At 36.0% G+C, this 15,254-nt stretch overlaps 1 long non-coding RNA gene across 1 annotated transcript in view; it reads right to left on the minus strand.

Moving 5' to 3' along the window:
• Window positions 1–11,873: 11,873 nt before the first annotated feature.
• LOC309879013 overlaps window positions 11,874–15,254 on the minus strand; it is a 4,634-nt gene continuing 1,253 nt past the window's right edge. The window contains exons 2-4 of the long non-coding RNA XR_014317644.1: window positions 14,247–14,292; window positions 13,874–13,919; window positions 11,874–12,225 (exon numbers count right to left, since the gene is read on the minus strand). This is a non-coding gene — a long non-coding RNA (uncharacterized lncRNA). The remainder of the gene's footprint in view (window positions 12,226–13,873; window positions 13,920–14,246; window positions 14,293–15,254) is intronic.

Consider the following 15,254-nt stretch of genomic DNA (forward strand, 5'->3'; position numbering starts at 1 on the left):
TTTTAGATTAAAGTGTGATCTTGTAATAGCTGAATAACACATTTCAAAACCTCTGACTCAGCAGTAAATTCATGTTTCTTTCTCCATAGTTCTCCCTGCAAACAGTAGTACTTACTGGCTACAACCCTCTGCAGCAGGGGGAAAATTTATGGGCAAATCTCATTCTCTGTGTCTATGGACAGCCTTTCCTAAATGCAGGAGGTTATCATGCTTGGAGGACTGAAGAACTGCAATTTTTCACCTGGCACATTTGTTACTAAATCAGTCACTCAAGAGAATTTGATTTAGGGTATTTCATTCCATGTAGCAGCACAGAATCATTTCTACCCTTTGTAATGCAAAGGGTTCTTCCTGGTCGTGTCCCAGTACTGCCAACAAAACATCCAAAGAAAAACCTCTGAGTACTCCAGTCTATACATGTCACTTTGCAAGGCAAGCAGTGCACTGGATTAATAATTTAGAGGAACTGCAATGTTGTTCATAACAACTGATAGTTTTCTGCTGTAATGAAACACTGGAAAAACGCTGATTATATAAAATGAAATGTTCTCCAGTTAGCTAGCAAGTAAGTGGGTGGCTGAGCTTGCTGAACAGGGAGTGTTCAGGCTGTTCAACTTGCTGACTGCTCTGCTCTCTGCCTAGCTTTTACTTGCAGCAGTTCATGTCCATTTCACCTACAGGAGATTCTTTTTTTTTTTTTTTTTCTCAGAAATTTACTATATATGCATATTAATTTTATGTATGTATATTTGAGCAAAAAAATTTTGAGCAAAAATTATTTTTCTCAGTATCCTGTTAAATAAACCATAAAATTCCATACTATACATGTGGTTGTTGACAAAAAAAAAAAAAAAAAATAGCATATCAGCTTCTTTCCTTTTTGTTCTTGATGAATATAAAACATATTTCACACACGCTACTGGGCAGATACACACTATATGACTCTCATAAAATATTCAATAATAGAATATAAATAATGTTTTTCCTCATAAACAATTTCACTTATCTTTCCTTGATCAATAATGAAATGTCATTTATATGATTAAGCAATAAATGTTATGTAAAAATAACAAGCAGTATTCCAAGTGCACCTTATTCTATGCCAGTTCTACTATTTATGATAAGCTTAGTTAAATATTAAAAAGGACTTATTTGAAATTCTCATTGCTAGGTCATTTTTTTCTGACCTGAGTTAAAGCACAGCAACAGCAAACATGTTCTCTTTGCCACTGCAGAATTTAAAAACTCCTACTTTGTCTTCATGTAACAATTGTATTTCACTAAAACTTTTGTATCTTTAAAAGTAAATTGCTGGATTGGAGTAGAAGTGAAAGTGAGTAGCATGTGGAGTTGGCATTTCTTTGGCTGTAAACCAGCACTGAAGCACACTGCTGAAGGTGCATTAATGAATGATAGTTGGTGCAGTTTAAGACCATCTCACTCAAGAAACTGGAGAATCACAGAATCACAGAATCACAGAAATTCTAGGTTGGAAGAGACCTCAAGATCATCGAGACTCCATCCAACTGATAAAATGATTAGCGGCTTAGAGAATATGACTTGTGAGGAGAGATTGAGGGCTTTTTTGGTCTAAAAAAGAGAAGGCTAAGAGGCAATATAACAACAGCTTAAAAATTCCAGAGTGAAGCAAATGCCAAACTCTTCTTGATGGTGGCAGATGATATAACGAGAGAAAAGAGCCACAGGATGAACATTTTCAAACACTAGGAAAAGCTTCTTAGTGGGGGGTGGGATAATGCACCACTGTGTGACTCTGTGGAGACTCCTTCCTTGGAGATTTTCAAGGCATGGCTAGTCAAAGCCACAAATGATGTAAAATAGCATTGGACTTGAGGCCTCCAGACACACTTCCAGCTAACATTCTGTGATTAGGTTTTGTTGTAGATCTAAATTCTGTTCAAATTTAGGTGAAAGTATTTTTACTTAGTTTATCTAATGAATTTACAAATGAAGAAAAAGAGTAGGCAGTGTATACTCTGACTTGCATCTAACGTCATCTTGCTACTATCTTAATTATTTTGCAATATGATCTGAAAACACACTATATACTACATTCAAATGCATGCAACAGATTGTGAGAAGGTACTATAAATTCATAGCTATTTTGAGCTCATCTTATAACAGCACTGGGAACCTCTTCCTATTTCAGTCTATGACAACTCTACGTGCCTGATGCTTGTGATAAAAAAATAAAGTCCGAGATGCACTAGATAGAGTGATATGATTATGAGTTTTTCCGCTTGTTGCCAGTAAACAGATATTGAGCCATACACTTCATGATCAAGCAACACAATTAAGTATGGTTACATAGTACCTGTTGCCCAAATCTCTTCTGTGTCTAAGTAACCCTGTATGTTCTGTCAAAACTATGAATGAAAAATGTTTCTCATCTGGTATCACGCCACTGTAGTTAAGGAGATGGGCAGTATTGCCAGTAATAATTAAGCTAAAATGAGGTTACAATATATAGAATTAGCAACTCAATCCTGTTCTCTATTTCAGTCTGTTTTTCAAGCTCTTTTGTAAGTTCTCTAATTTATACCCTCAGTTATTTTACTTCATTTTAAATTTTATTATAAAACTCTGTGCTGTGCAGATAACACAGTTTCCGGGGCTGTTATTTTTACTATACCAAACTTTGACTCTGGCTCATGTAATTGCATTTCATCTGATTAACTGTTGCTGAGTCAGTGCAATCCCAAATGCTGACAGATTTAACAGATTATTATTATTATATTTTTAGCAACCACATGGTGATACTTTGGATATTTTCAGATCCGATACTTAGCTTGGAAAAAAGATGCTGCCCTTAATATGAGCTGTGATAGATCTACGGCTTGATCAACAATGAATGATGAAGTCATGTTTAAAATGAACTGTCAGAACATGGGTAACCTTCGAGCAGACTTCTAGAAATCCCATAAAGGTTTTTCTTGACAGTGAAGAAACCCTATAAGTATCTGTGTTATCTTTCAAACCCGACTGTAAGGATGGGGTTAAATTGCCTGTTCAGCTACTTGAAGCCATGCTTAGATATTTGGCATAAACTTTAGATATGCATTTACAGTAATTAAGTAGAACCTATACTCTTATCATCCTATGTGCTCTCCCCTGTTTCATTTGTACGGTTTCATGGTTCACTGTGTTAGGGATAGCTGGAAATTAAAAAAAGGAGTAAACATTTTGGTTTCAATGCCACCGCAGAAAGGATAGATCAAGAGCTGAGACCAGCTACCTGCTGATAGACAATAAATGCTTAAAATAACACAACCAGTGAAAGAATGAATGTTCAGGTCTTCTTTCTGTATGTATGTTCTGCAATGGATTTCCGTTCAAAGAGAGACTTTGAGGCCCTCCTCCCCCTTCAGAAGCCTTTTGCTGCCCAGTTAAAGCCCATTTTTCAGCTCTGAATTGCAACAGTCAGTAAGCTGAATAGCTGTTGAAGGGACACTCACCACTCAGGAATGGTGTTCAAGCTGACCATCTGACGTAAACAGTCTTACTGCTTAATTAACAAATGTGTGGCCATCACCATCTAAATGTTTGTAACACACAACTGGGTTTAACCACTTGGTTTAACCACTTGCCTCTTAACCTGATCCTTCATGCCATGCCCTACTTATGCCTGTCATCCCTTAGATTTTGTATTTAGAAGTTAACAATCTTAATATATTCCCTTCAAATAAACTGGTTGCTTTTAAAAACACTTAGAATTTCTCTTCCTTTTCCTTTTCCTTTTCCTTTTCCTTTTCCTTTTCCTTTTCCTTTTCCTTTTCCTTTTCCTTTTCCTTTTCCTTTTCCTTTTCCTTTTCCTTTTCCTTTTTCCTTTTTCCTTTGTCTTCCTTTTTTTTTTTTTTCCCTTCTTCTTCTTCGTAGGAATATTAAACTTTCAGAATAAATCCCTTGTCCAAAACCAAGAGAAAACTTCTTACTGAGTCCAAATTGTTCCATTGGAAGCAATGAGCATAACCGTTTGGTGTTTGCATCAATAAATATTAATAATAAAAATTAATTATATATATATATATATATAAAAAAAAAAAAAAAAAAAAAAAGCTTTCCCAGAGATCTTAGTTGAACTGACTTCAATATGTGGGTGTAACTTACTCAAAAACTAGATGCTTAAAGACGTGCAGAAATTCATTTAAGTCTTTCTCTGAGGGCTGTAGTCTTGCTTTGTGAATAAAGAGACTCTAGAATTACGCAATGCACAAAGCTGTAGGATTACACAAAAAAACAACAAAGGTAATCCTTTCTTAGGGTGATTCTTTCATCAAGCCCTGAATTCAGAAGAGTTTTGAGTGAGTATGTAACTATATTGGGAGGGTGTTCCTCCTAAAACATGACACTAACTGCAATATGATCTTCTACAAATGTGTGTTTAGGGATTTAGAAAGATTTAACTTCCTTGTACACTGTCAGCAATATAACGTAGGACAAATTTTCTGGACATGCAAACACTTAAATATCTCCTGAAATGAGATGCATTTTCTTTGGTTAAATATGAACCCTAACTGTGGTGTGTGGTCTCCTAAAAAATGTCTTATATTTTGCTCTGCTCTGTAGCTTATGGCATGACTACCATAGCCAAGAAATGTACCTAGTATCCACATGTATATGTTATTTGGGAAGCTGTGCTTCTTTTATTGTTCTACAAACAAAACTAGTTATGTTTGGTGAGAGCAGTCACACTGAAATGAACACTACTCCACATTACTTAGTCCTTATTCAGAACTGAAATATACGAAATGTGGCCTCAACCAGCTATAGGAAGCAAAATGGGATTTATTCCTTCCATGGGAAGAGCTCCCAGAAGCTAAGACTGAACAACTGAGGAAAAGAGGAGACATTGAGGTAAAGTGAAGGGGTCTCGTAGATCTGTATTTCACCACTATTTCATTCATCCAAGGCTCAGATATAACAGCGTATAGCTCTAAGTTCTACTTAGTTTTATTTAGTTCTCATACGTGTTTGCTTGAGGGTAGGAAAGAAGCAAGAAAGGAGTAAGAAGCATAAGATAACTGCTCAGTTCACTGGGGAGATACAGTGAGAATTTGAAACCACAGTAACCAACTATCATAATTTTATCTGAAGGAAACCAAACCAACATATTAACTACTTTTCACCTTTGAGAGGATTATAAATACTACAGTAAAAAGAATCAGGGTACAATATTCTACTGAACTACAGGAATGATCTGAAATTTTAAAAAGTCAGTATAGTGTAATATTGATGAAGGAGAATTTAAATATCACAGTATGACTCCACAATCTGAGTTTTTTTTGTGACAACAATCTGAGGAAGTTAAAAAAATATTCCAGGATGCTTTAAAAATGGGGTTGTATTACAAAGAAAAAAAAAAAAAAATATATATATATATATATTTAGGTAGTGTTAGAGAATCTATAAGGCTGTAAACAGGATAAGAACAGCCAAGGCAAACTGGAGAAAGTCCAGAGGAGAGACTAAGACTGATAAGAGAATGCATGATTACTATGGAAAGACTGAATGCACTTTGTTTAATCAAATATACTAAGAAAGGCATAAAAGTGTGGTACTATGAAACATCAAAAAGTATCTTTTCATCAGTTTTTCTCCATGTCAACTGAATGGAAGAGAAAGGAAAAGGGCCTGGAACACAAGTTCTATGAGGAGCAGCTGAGGAAACTGAGGTAGTTTAGTCTGGAGAAGAGGAGGTTCAGGGGAGACCTTATTGCTCTCTACAACTACCTGAAAGGAAGCTGTGGGGAGCTAGGTGTTGGCCTCTTCTAGCAGCTAACTACTGATAGGACTAGAGGGAATGGCCTCAAGTTGTGCCAGAGGAGATTTAGGTTGGAAACGAGGAGACATTTCTCCTCAGAAAGAGTTGTCAGGAATTGTAACGGGTTGCCCAGGGAAGTTGTGGAGTCACCCACTGTCCCTGGGGGTGTTTAAGGAAAGGTTGGACGTGGTGCTTAGGGACATGGTTGAGTGGGTGACGTTGGTGTAGGGGGATGGTTGGATCAAATGATCTTGAAGATCTTTTCCAACCTTAATCATTCTAAGATTCTAACTATTAGAAAAGAAAATTCAGGGTCAATATTCGCAGTCAGTGAATATTGTGGAATGTCCTTCCCTGGAACTTTTTCTGATGCTTCATTTCTGTTTGAAAATGGTAATTTCCAATAAAAAAGTAACCGATATTTAGAAAATGTTTAGAAAAAATGATGAAAATTGAAATAAATTACTATTCATTGCTAGTTTACAAATTGCTTTTTAATGAAATCACTACTTATAAATAACAAAATGTATGTACAAGTAAAAGAAGCACCTAAAGCTTCTTTTTTCAATAATTCATTGGTTTTGCAAGATACTGCAAAAAAAAAAAAAAAATGTTTCTAGGAGACAGTTTTTTTCTTTTTAGTCCTCAACAATGATAAAAGCCTGAGAAAGAAGAACTGAACACAAGAGGGAAATACATGTTAGAGTAGAGGTTATTGATAAAAAGATTTCTGCAAGTCATGGGCTGTTGTCCTGAGACAGATGAGGAAGAACATCAGAGGACAACAATTTGCCAGCAAATGAAGAGAATTTACATTACATGTATTTAGATTAGAATCATAGAATACCCCAAGTTGGAAGGGACCCACAAGGATCATTGAGTCCAACTCTTGGCACCACATGGGTCTATCCAAAAATTCAGACCATATGACTAAGAGCACAGTCCAAATGCTTCTTAAACTCTGACAGGCTTGGTGCCATGACTACGTCCCTGGGGAGCCTGTTCCACTGTGGGACAAAAATTGATCCCAGTGAAAGAAATTGAGCTGAAAGCTGGAAACCACCATTTGCTTTGGAAGTGGCAAAAAATTACTTTTAAGCTACTTTTTAAAATTACTTTTAGTAGTTTAAATTACTTTTAAACTCCTCTTAAGAATCTACTGATAGCAGTCAATACTAGGTATGTATGGAGGGTGACCATGACCAGAAAGAGATTGAGTACCTGAGTTCACATTCATTTATTAGACAGACTAGGGCCCATTCATGCTAAGATCTGAGCTGTTTAGTCTGAAATTGTAGGCCCCTTGGTGGCCTACAGCTTTCCCATGAAGGGAGTGGAGGGGCAGGTGCTGCTCTCTGCTCTCTGGGGACAGCAACAGGACCCAAAGGAACAGTATGGAGCTGCAGAAAGAGAGGTTCAGGCTGGCTGTCAGGAAAAGATTCTTCTCCAAAAGGGTGGTCAGGCACTGGAACAGGCTTCCCAGGGCAGTAGTCATGGCACCAAAAAGCTTCAAAAAGCTTTTGAAGCTTTTTGGACAGTGTTCCCAGACATATGGTCTGATTTTTGGTTGCTGTTGTGTAGAGCCAGGAGTTGGACTCGATGATCCTTGAGGCTCCCTTCCAACTCAGAATATTCTGTGATTTTATTATTCTAATTATGAAGGCTATACAGAATCAGGAGGAAGAAATTTGAGTTCTGAAACTGTGAGTTCTCTGAGGATTTGATTGGAAAAATGGAAATTATATTAATATATATAGATATATATATAATAGCTTTTTTATGTTAATGCAGTTTCTTTTCTCTACGGACTGCATATTCACTGGAAGTGCACTGTATACCCACTTATTTAATGTCCTCTTCCAAGGGTAGAAACTGGGGCAATCTTAAATATCTACATAACTGTTTGAAAATAATAGACCGTGACATAGCCCAGCAAGTTCTCAGCATGAGTTGGGAAAATTTTTTGCTTTCAAATAGCTGAGCAAGTGACTGCTTGGGCAGTACAATTTACCTCCACTGAAAAGGAGAATACTGCCTGAGAACACAGAGCTAAAAAGCTATCAGCATAACAGCTCATCAAAAAACATTGCACTGCTTACTCAGGCGAGGTCACTGTCTTATTGCTATTTTATTGCTTTACAAGCTTTAAAATGATAAACAAGACAGCTTAAATCAGTGATTTGTGAAAGAGGCTGGAACAGCAGAGTGTATATAGAAGACCGTAAAACAGTTCTCCACCAACTCAGGAAACTGCTGGATTTAGTCTCATGGCGTAATAAAATATTAGAAAAACTATCAATTACCTATCTGACATTCTTAAATGCATAATAACAAACCACATAAAGGAAGAGAGATAAGAATCATAATAAAAGAGCACTATAACTGCATTGTGACCTCTTTAAAAACTATGTGGGAGAGCAGTGAGATAAGCATGATCACAATTATGACTTGCTTTTAAACTAATAATTCAGGCTTTCTTTGTGATGGGTATTTAAATTATTCTTATAGAGATAATCAAATCTACAATTGCCACATCCACAGTGAGTACTCATATAATTTATACAGACACCTCTACAAGTGTTTATGAGGAAAAGAACTTAATGATGGCTTAGTGTTGAGTTTGGTTTAGGTAGTCTGTAAACACACAAATCCAGGATTATTCAGGTTCACTTAGCCTGTAACACGCAAGCATGTGTTTATCTTGGGCAGGGCAGCTGTGTTTCCAAGCAGGTGAAGGAGTATAGCTTCTGACATCCCAACATATTCCAACAGGCCAGTAGTTTGCCATATATCCTTATATATGAGAGTGTAGGAGTGATATTCTTCCTCCCTGTACAGCTGCATAAAGAATATCTGTAGGTGACACTGGTATGAAAACTGAATAACTCATTTGATTGCCTTTGTCCATTGGTGTTTAATTTGTTGTTGTGCATAAGTGCCAGCAAGGGTGTGTATACAGGGGTGTGTGTACAGACACCTATCTGTGTCTGTAAGTTTTACATACAGCTACCAGACACCGTACTTTCTGCCATGGCCCAGCTGGCTGAAGGCCATGCACTGAATATCTCAATACCTAAAACTAATTTCTACTTGATTTTAAGCATATATTCCTTTTACAAATAAGCTAGGATATCTAAATGATCAACTCTGTCAAGGATTTCCTTGACTGTGTCTGCAAGTAATTTTGTATTTAAGTGACGGTTGACTAGTGGTTTTCCTGTCATGAGTCTTAGTCATAATGCACAGACTGTGCCTTTTTTGATACTTCCCCTTTCAATGTGTTCTTTGATCATTTTTGGTCATTTTGTAGGCAAATTTACTATTATTTGCTTCTAAAGCTTAATCTCTAGTCTGGTTTCTGAGAAACCTCATGCCCTGTTGGTATTGTTGGTGTAGCTTTTCTCTGTTATATATACTTATATTTTGGAAGAAGATTTCAGTTCCTGCATACTTTAAGAAAAACAAAACAAAACAAAAAAATGGACCTTGTGTTCCAACTCTAATAAGGAACTTTGTGTGGCAAACAAGCACATTCTAGCACTGGAGTAAATGAAAAATTAGAGAGGAATGATATGTTGATGTCCTTATATGGGCAAAAAGTTCCCAGTGGCTTCTGTCTTTGTTGAAGACACAGAGTAAGACCTCCAAAACTCATTGCCAAAAGTTAGTGTTTCATCCTTAAATACATACACAGTCCTCATTGTCTGATCTAGTCCCTTTCACTCTAGGTACACATTCAGCCTCAGTGTTAGCATGTGGAAGGAAATTACCCCAAGATTCCCCAAGATTTGGGGCCCAAATCCAGAAATTTAGCAGATGAAATGAGATCAGATTAGTCTCTTCAGCTCCTTCTGCAGTGTATAGAAAAGAGAAGATATCTGAATTGCTTTTCCAGATTCATAACTTTCTCCAAGGAGCAGAAAGGGAGATTAATTTATCTAGGCTGGTGATATCTAAACTACTTTAAACAACTATTTAGAGGCCATAGGCATCCTAAAAAAATAATCAACCAACCAGACAACAAACCAGAAACATTTTTTTCACTTGTCTGAAATGCTAGGACCTCTAGGAGTGTGTGATACTGACACAAAAGGGATCAGAACCAAGTGAAGATTACTGAGGTCAAGTGGCATTAACTGTCCTATATCCACAATGCTTAGTGCTGCACCTAGTTGGAGCAGTTCAAAACAGCCAAGGAGTGAACTAAGTAGTGCTAAACATAGACAGTGCTCACATTCACTATTCAGATGAAAGACCATTCATTATTCAGAAGTAAGTGAAGGATATCTGTATTAATTAAAATTTTTATTTGAAATGGGGATGATCTTGACTACAATCCCACTTAGGAGGAACCTAAGTGGAGCTCATGGTTAAACAACCTATGTTTAATGAGACATGTTTCTTGTAATAGACATCAGATTAAATATGTAGGTATACCTACTTTCCCTTTTTTGCTGCTTTTCTTCTAACCAGTACTTCCTGCCTTTCTTCTAACCTGTACTTGCTGCTTTTTTTCCTTTCATAGCTTATGCAGCTGTCCCCTTGTCTCTGCTTTATAACAAGAGGGTGCAGATCATGCTAGGAATTACATGAGATGTTATAAATGTGAATTTGGAACATTCTATAGGGAAGCCTAATTTTCTGTTCCCTTTCCTCCTCAAAATGGGATAATTCTGTACTTTCTTATGTAACTTACACTGGCACTCTTTTCCCTCTTTGGCTCTTCTTTGAGTGTTTGACCCTTCACGTGTTTGTTTAATATTTCTGGGCTCAGAGTAAGAATCAAAAAACTGGGATCCAGGGAGCTCAAGGGCATAAACTAGAGGATATTCTAATGGGAAAAGACCAGAAGGTATTTTGCTTAGCCATGGATTCTGCTATTTTTGCCACCACACTCTATTATTAATGTCCATACAATATTTTTAGTATCTATCCCATCAGGGACTGATACAGCAGGCAGTTATGTTGGCTTGATACACTAAGATCCTCCTTGGAAGTTAAAAATGACAGAAACATGACTATGTGAACACAGGGAGATTCACTGGGGTCAGTGAAAATAAGTAGCAAAATATCATTGCAGTAAGGAGGCAAAGAGGCCAAGCTGATTATTATTGCAACACAAAAGAGAATAAAGAAAATATTAGGAAGTGTATACAGACAAAACAAAATAAAAACAATGGAGAAAGCCAGATTTCTGTGAAGACAGAAACCTGAAAACTTGAGGGTGGATGTTATTAATGGCTATGAGTAAAATAAAAAAACATGAATACCAGATTATGGAAAGAGAAGCTGTCAGTCTTATGGGAGAAGGATGTTTTTAAAATCATATAGAAGCTCTTTTGACTTTAAAAGGTTAAAGAATGGCGAGGAATAGCTACAAGGGAAACAAAAGAAATAAATGAATTTGATGGGGATTAGTTGTAAATATTAATGGTTCATTTGAAGGCTAATGGAATATTTCCTGAGTATTTCAGTTATTTTTATATGATTTTTCTCTTTACCTTTTAAGAGAATCTTCATAGGATATCAAATTAATCACAAAAGCAACTCTCTTAGAGTCTTGAGACTCTTGACTAAGTGTATTTTTAAGTCCTCTGAAAAATACTATGGGCGTGAAAGTCCTCACTGTACTGTTAAGCATCCCAGTGTATCTGTTTTGTAATTCCAGAATCAAATGAGAAATCCAGACGAGTAACACGCTCAACTTTCATTCAACCATGTTCATAAACTCTTTGTGGCTCCTTTAATTAATCCACTTGTTATTTTGAGTATACTTGTTACAGTCCTTAGAGATAGAGATTCCTAATCTACATACATGAAAAGAGGCACACCTACACACCAAATCAACGTGCCAAACTGCCACCAGCAATCATAACATCTGCCCATAATGCCTACTCTGCCAACTACTTTTATCTATTTATTTATTTATTTATTTATTTATTTTATTTTTAGTCAAACTACTCTTCAGACTATCCTGAAGTGAAATGAGTTGAAATGACAGAAGGATATCTGTAGAAGATGCAATTTCTGTACAGTTTGAAAAGTGTGCAGAAGAGCCAAAAAACATTTCATAAAGGTAATCTTGCTATCAACTTTCTTCCAGAACTACTCTTCTGTTCTGCTGAACTGTGACAATTTTTTCAAACTGAAGTAACTGCATACACAGGATTTGCAATGTCTGCTTTTGCTTACTTGAAAGAAAACTCTGAAGCATGACTTCCCTTAATAAAGGGGAGGCTTTTATTAACTCTTCCTTGGTACTTACCTATTTCCTTGAGTTATGCTAGAAGAAAGTTCACATCATCTCTCAGCTTCAATTAAGGACATTTTTTGAGTGCTATGTAAGACTGACATCTGACTACTTGGTTAGATGTAGGTCTATTTTGCATATGCACTTGAATATGGATCCAGAAGACGGGATATTCAAAAATATGGTCAGCTTCCTAATCAAATTAAAAAAAAATCACAATTGAGATAAAGATCCTCTCAGCTTAGGCTATTTAAATATTAGGTAAGAAGCTAAGAAGAAGTGTAAGTAGTTCCAAAGGCAATTCTTCATAGTCTGACATAAAACAAGATTATAAGTAATATTTTGAAATGGTTAGGTTCCAGAGCAGGTTGTAGAACTGGGATAGACTCCTAAGTAAATGTGATGAAATTAAGCACAGGTGCCAGGTCATTCTTGCACTCTTGGCAAATGTCCTTTTTGTTGTTGTTGTTTTGTGTGTGTGTGTGTGTGTGTGTCTGTGTGCATCTGTGTGTGTCTGTGTAGGAGACTGATAGCTAAGGTTGTAATCTTGGCAAGTGGAGATCAAACTGCATATTCTTTCTCAGCCTGCCCCATTTCATTCTGTGGTCTAAAACACCATGCTGTTGAACAGCAGGGGAGAAGCATAGGCCATAAACTTCATATAGCTGAAGTCAAAATGTTCTGAAGAGAAGAATCCAAGAATTTAGAATAGCTGATAAAATGTTCACCTTGGCAGAAGAAGATATGATTACAAACAGGAGACGACTGCCTACTTTTACCACTTTATCAAAGTTTCACATTGCTGTGGGTTCCCCTTTCATGCATACTTGTTTCCTCCTCTGTCAAGTGATTTGTGCAACCCTTCCCTTTAAGATGTCTGCTCATACCAGCTGTCTTCTTTGGCTGTAAAACCATTGTGCTTGCTTGTAATGGTTGGGGATTCTTGTATTTTTTAATGGAAGTTTTATGAACGTCCATGCTTGTGTATTTATATTACTGTAATAGTGGGGAAGTGCAGAATTTTCCAATTGATTTTTGGAATTCACAATGCTTTGTAGCTGGGCCTTTCTTCAGTGCCTTCTCTTTCTTACCTCCCTTCTACCTGTTTATCTGGACTGCTACCCTCTTACAATTTGAAACATGCTCTGTATTGCCAGGGGTGCTGGTACAGTTTCCCAGCCAATGGCCCATTTCCACCAGGAAACAGAGGCTTTGCAGATATCAGTGACCAGAAAAGTTCTGCTTTGTGTTTTTAATTTCACCTCTAACATTGTGATTTTGTTTCTTCTGCATGCTTTCAGCTGTTGGTAGAATTGCTAAAATCATCATATGATTTTACAACATTAACATCAACAATATTATCTTAATCTACTCCCTGTATAATTTAGTGTAAATTCTAAACAATGGTTTAATCCTCTGCTGTTTTGATTTATCTCTAAGACCTGAAGTATAAAACATAAATGCACCAGGGTTATTCTGCATTAAATTTTAACACCTTTTATTCCACATAAATAAAAATAAGTTAAAAAAACTTTCCAATGACATGGAATACTGTACAGTAGTATCCCCATTTTCTGTCCCAGGTAGAGATTTTTTTTTTGGTTAATCATTTACCATCATGTTTTCCCAGACTCTCTTTCAATTCTGAAAGACTTTGAACACTTTTTATTGTATTGTTTCTCAGATAAACTCCCTTTGCCAAAAATTATTTTAGGACTTTGCCTTACAATTGATCTTTTAAATAATTAAGGTGAGGATTTATCTAAATGTATTAATTTAACATTCTAACTGAACTGGAGAACTCCTATCACGATAATCATGGCACCAGATACTGGACTTACTGTTGTGAATTGAAGTTTCTGCCCCAGACAACAAGAAGATATTTTCCTATGTTTTGGGGACAAAAGTATATGTTGGTATATTTGACAAAAAGAGAGGGTTTATTGCACCAGTTTGGGTCTATACTTAAACATGCTTTATGGACTTAGATTTTGTTTTATGTAATTTAACATAAAAATAATAATCTAGACATTCAAATAACAATTTGAACTTCAACAATGGCTCACAGCTCTCACTGAAGTAAAAAATTCTCTAGCTTCTCTTTATTAATCACTCCTGAATACAGAACAGTTCAACTATAGATTCTGTAATTGAACTTTCAGCTTTCCTTAAAAGTAAGCAAAATATGGAGAATAGAAAAATGCCAGTTCTCACCTCCACCTCCAATCTCCTTAACTCATCAGTATTCATCAGTATCCAGCTACAGATTAAAAAAAATAAAATAAAAAAATAAAGGAAAAAGAGAGAAAAAGAGTTGGAGCACCCTATTTAACATTAAGATTTCATGCTGACAATGAGAGAAAAAGTATCAAGTCAGTTTGTGTTCCTATCTTCTCAACCTCAGTTACTTCAGTGCTTTCTTCATCACAGTTATGAGGAAAGCCATCATTTAAAGAGATGTATGGAGGAGAGAGGGAAGGAGGGATAGGATTTGTAGTCAACAGTCAGAACTGCCATTTTAGTACTACTCTTATGTTTTGTTGAAGGCATAGCTTGAGAAATGATGAAAAGTGGTTTACACAATATGGAAAACTTGGAGTGTTATAATATTTAATGTTGTTGAACAGTTCAGCCTGCTGAATTAAACAAACACAATAGGAAAATTTGAAAAATAATGACAGTAGCACAGGTGTGCCCTGCTTTTAATCAAACTAAAACAAACAAACAAACAAAACAAAACAAACAACAAAACAAAACAAAAAATACTTCTAGAAGCTCTCATGACATGAGAAAAGAAATGTACTTTCAAAATGCTGTTTGTTCCTTTGTCCCTTAAGAACACCAGGATTTACAATGCAAATGTGCACATATCTATTTATCACAAATGGATGTAAGCCAAACTTTTCAAGACAGTTGCAGACATTTTTATGATCATCAAAATTAGTATTAACTGGCTTGTGATAAGTAATACAATTGCTTAATCAAGTCATAAGTAAATATTTGAAAACAGCTTTATTACTATTATGTTTTTTGTTTGCTTTTTTTTTTTTTTCTTTCTATATTCAAGCATAGTTTACAATGAAGATATGTAATTTCAGCTATTTTGTTTATAAGTTTCTTTTTCTATCAGCTATGGTGGAATTATTCTTTTGAAATAGGACTATGCCAAATCACATACATAGTTTGAAGTAATTGTTGATTTGGGCAGCAATTGTGTGTGAC

Source organism: Aythya marila (genome assembly GCF_965140915.1).
Source record: "Aythya marila genome assembly, chromosome: 1".
Lineage (NCBI taxonomy): Eukaryota > Metazoa > Chordata > Aves > Anseriformes > Anatidae > Aythya > Aythya marila.